Genomic DNA, 5,063 nt, shown 5'->3' on the forward strand with positions numbered 1-5,063 from the left:
TACTTATAATAACACTCACTTGAAGTTGTAGGGGAAGAGTATCTCCTTCATGTCGCGTTGGTTCACTAAGAAATTCATGAGATTTCTTTCAGGTTGAGGCTTATAATCCTTCGGTGGGTTAGGGTGTTTGTATACGACATACGGATCAACGAACCCAACATCATTATCCTTTCTCTTTCTAAGTTCTGTCGTCTCATATCTGCATACATGAAAATTGTGAATATATATATTGTGAATATAGTAGAAAATAATCACACTTACAGACAATAGCAGCTAATGAGACTTTTGTCGAGAGAGTCCAGGTGGCATAGTTGGTGTAATTCTGCAAGCTCGACATAGATAATGTCATTGCCACGGAAGTAATGGTGGTTTCTAATTCCGACAGAAAGATAGATTTGTACCGCATCAGACGCCGACATATACCACCTGTTTAGCAGGTACATTTGCGTACCCAATTCACCTAATTTCTCTGGGTTGTATAGACTCTGGCCTGGTATAAATTTCTTGTAAGGATCCACTTCCGGAGCAGATGGTCCTTCAGCGAGCACTTTGGCAAGGTTCAAACCAGTGTCCTCATAAAACCGAAGAAACGACTCATAGCTACCTATCTCCGCCACTAAGTTTAAGTTTGAACCATATTCGTTAGGAACGACAAGGGGGGGATTGATTGTTGCGATTGTTGTCCGAGTTGTGCAACACCTTTTCCTACTCTCTTCTTTTTTTGCGCCGCCTCATATGACTTGGTGAGAGAGCGGTTATAGTCCGATATCGGTTGTTTTGCGGCGCTCTTAAGAGATTCTCGTTTTTTTGTTCCAACTTCTTTCTTAGCTGATCTGGAGGTAGGAAGAAGTATGATGGCTCCGGGTTCTCCCTCGCTCGTCGTGCCTGTTTTGCACCTTCAAAGAAATCTGTCACTTCTTTTTATACTGCATCCTTTAATTTCTGTTCACTTTTCTCATAAGATAGTTTTTGGGGAATAACTAGATGAGTATTTGCTTTCTGCTTCTTTGCCGGTGGGTAGGGCAACGACTTCGTTTGCGGGGCGGACCTCTTAGGGGCTGGCTTCTTTGGAGGCGGGGGAGGCGTTGGAGACCGCCTTGGAGGCAGTGCAGACTTTGGAGGCGGCGGAGGCGTTGGAGACCTCGGCGGAGGAGTTGTGGACTTCCTTGGAGGCGGAGGAGGAGTTGGAATGGTGGGGATGCAGCAGTGCCTTTGAAGGCATCATCATTGCCCTGAGCACTATGATGGTCGGGAGAAGCAACAACTGGACTTTGGTTGGCGGAGGCCCTATTTTGTGAGTACAAAAAATAATAAGATATAAGTAAATGCTTATTATTAGTCATGCCCATAGAAAATTATCAAAAAATTGTTTTGTTAACTTTTGTCCGCACCTAATGTCTGCTGGCGGTGGAGCAGACGCCCCAGGGGTAATGATGTAGCGCTTGCGCCATAGTATATATGCCTTCTCTGCTTCTCCTAGAGTCTTCTCTCCATCACCTCCAGGAATGTCAAGAGCTAGGTCATCATAACCTTTGCTCACTTTATCCACTGCGACCCTAGCATATCTTGGTTTTATTGGTGCCCCATAGATTCTTGCTGTCTTGGTAGGGTCTGGAGGAGTAAAAACACCGACAGCGACCTTGATTGTGTCATTCCCCCTTGGAACATGTAGCTCAATTGATGTCATTGGAGTAGTGACATCATCCACGGGGAAGCGTAGCGCTGCATCATCTTGCTTTGGCAGCTCAGGGAAGCGCAGCTGCTTTTCAACTGACCAGGGGGGCTAATATTAACATTCATTCCTGGCTCTGATGCCTGCCTCTGGGCACTCATTGCTATCTGCACTTGCTTTCTGATTTCTTCCTGCATTCTTGCTTCCATTGCTTTTTCTCGCTCCTTTGCTTCAAGCACCATTTCCTCCAACATTGTCACCCGCGCTGCTTGCTCCTCCTTGCTTCTGTGGCAGCTTCGGTAGGTTTCCCTGTCATTAGGGAAACCATGAACCCATGGAGTGTTGCGTCCTAAGCCTCTGGTTCGGCCAGTGTGTTCAGCAGTCCCGATGGCATACGTTAGCTCATCCTTCTCTATTGGGCTTGAACACACCAATCTCTTTAGCTTCTATAGCAAAAGCCAATCGGCGTGCTGCTGTTTCGAGTTTTTGCCCATACACTGCCAGACCGGTCTGTGGGTCGAGTCTTCCCCCATGACCAAAAAAACAATTCTTCGAGCGTGGGGGCCACTTGGCTGATTCTGGTTCGATCCCCTTGGCAATAATGTCCGCTTCCATTTTTTGCCACTTCGGAATGGCAGTATCATAACCACCTGATCCCATGTCATGGTGGTATACCTTTTTTCGGGCATTCTCTTGGTTCCTTCTCACCCGTGCCTCACCCTCTGCTAATGTCTTGTACTCTACAAAATCATTCCAATAGGGCCTCTGTTTCGAGATCGGGCCCGTAGCAGTATTGAAATTCGGCGTTTCGTTCTTCTTGATGTATGTGTTGTATAGGTGTTTCTTCTAAGTCTGGAATTATGTGGCCATCTTCTTCATAGCCCACGATCGAACTAGCTCCTTCAATTCATCATCATTGATATAATCATAATCATCCGCTTGCAATGTGAAATGGGCAAGGATATCATTCCAGAGCAAATTCTTGTCAACATCAGAGACAAAACTAACATCAGGCTCGTTGATCTTTTTCTTCCAATCATGGATACTGATCGGAATTCTATCCCTTACAAGGTACCCACAGTGTTCCACAAATTTCCTTTTATGTGGACCAAGTGGTTCGCCTGTCTCGATGTTGAATTCCGATATTATGTATCGGCCCTCCAGTGGTTTCTTCGGTCCTCGAACATTTTTTCTCTTTGCCGTTGTGGTCGCCGATCCAGAGGGCTACATATAAAAAATAATAAATAAATATCTTTTGTACACAGAAATATATACAATATTCACATATAATATATATTTAGTATATATACCTCTCCTGTATTTTCTTGCAAAACATTTTCTTGCCCATTTTCAAGAGCTAGGTATTGACTTCCATCATCAACATCCTGCTCACCAGCATTGGCAATAATATTCATCATTTCTTCCTCCATGTTGTCTCCCGGGGCAGCCATATCTAACAAATTTAACAAAATTTAAGTCACACATATAAACAAGTCATATATATACAATAAGTCATATACAAATTTATCTAAGTCACATATATATAAACAAGTCATATATGTAAACAAGTCATATATGTACAATAAGTCATAAACAAAATAAATCTAAGTCACATATATAAACAAGTCATATAAACAAGTCATATATATAAACAATTCATATATGTAAACAATCATATATGTCAACAAGTCATATATGAAACAAGTCATATATGTAAACAAGTCATATAAACAAGTCATATATATAAACAAGTCATATATGTAAACAAGTCATATAAACGACGAATTCGCCCTAGCGAGAACGACGAATTCGCCCTAGCGAGAACGATGATTCACCCTAGCGAGAACGACTCGTTCTCGCTAGGGCGAATCGTCGTTCTCGCTAGGGCGAATCGTCGTTCTTGCTAGGGCGAATCGTCAACAATGGGGCGGCGTTGCTCTGCATATACAACAACGGGGCGGCGTTGCTCCGCATATACAACAACGGGGCGACGTTGCTCCGCATACAACACAACGAGGCGGCGTTGCTCCGCATACAAAACAACGAGGCGGTGTTGCTCCGCATACAACACAACGAGGCGGCGTTGCTCCGCATACAACACAATGAAGCGGCGTTGCTCCGCATACAACACAACAACGGCGTTGCTCTGCATACAACACAACGAGGCGTTCCTCTGCATATATCACATACAAACACATATCGATGTACGTAGGGGTCGGCGGTGACGATCGACGTACGTAGGGGTCGGCGGTGATGACGAGGCGGCGAGGGGCGTGGCCGGCGGCCGAGGCTCCTCCTCCCTTCTCCTTCTTCCTTCTCCCTTCTCCTTCTCCTCCTTTCTCCTTCTTCCTTCTCCCTTCTCTCCTCCACCTCCCTCTCTCCTCTACTGCCCTGCTCCTCTCCTCCAATCCAGCGGTTTAGGGGGTAGGGCACCAGTTCGGCGGCGGGGACGGCCACGGCAGAGCAGGGCCGGGGTGGGGCCAGCCGTGGTAGAGCGGGGCCGGCCGTGGTGGAGCGGGGATGGACCGGGGTGGTCAGGGGGCGGCGCGTCGTTGGGGAGGAGGAAGAAGAGGGGCCGGTGAAAGGTCCTTGTTTGGTTTTGGTAATTGAGTGACAACTTAGGTGGACTAATTGTGTTTATGTGAGATACACAGGTGATTAGTCCACAGGTACATGTGTGTGAGCAACATATGCCATGAAGGTGAAAATGGCTTGGAGATGTTGCAAAGCTCACACATGTGATGATGAAGGAGCTTAAATGCACATGAGACATGACATTGAGTCATGTGATCAAGGTGGAGAAGATCAAGACAAGACTTGGCTTGATGGACCGGTTGCAAGCGTGAAGGGCAAGTCAAAGGCTTTGGAGTGATGGACCACGTGACGGTGAAGCTTGAGCAAGACTTGGCGCCGATGGACGATGGCAACGGTGAAGAGCAAGTAAAGTCAAGATCGATGAACCAATATGATCACGTGATGATATGAAGTGGATCATATCATTGTTGATCGTGTTGGTGCATGTGTTGCATCGACATTGAAGGAGATGGAATGGAATGCGCAAGACAAAGGTATACCTAGGGCATTTCATTTCACCGGTCATAGGTGTGTAGAGAAGTTTATGACCGGATTTAGGATAGATGGCCGTACTATCAAGAGGGGCAAACTTGTTTGCATATCGGTCATCTAGTGCCACTCAAGTGATCTAACTTTGCATTGTCACTAGGATCGAGTGGCGTGGCAAGTTGAGTGGCTAACATCCTTTGGGAAATGATTGTGAAAATGCTAACACACATACACATGGTGGTGTACACTTGGTGGTGTTGGCACATTTACAAAGGAGGTGGTGTTTGCAGGGTTCAGGTGGTGTTGGCACATTTACACTTGGTGGTGT

The sequence above is a fragment of the Miscanthus floridulus genome, chromosome 18 (genome assembly GCF_019320115.1).
Source record: "Miscanthus floridulus cultivar M001 chromosome 18, ASM1932011v1, whole genome shotgun sequence".
Lineage (NCBI taxonomy): Eukaryota > Viridiplantae > Streptophyta > Magnoliopsida > Poales > Poaceae > Miscanthus > Miscanthus floridulus.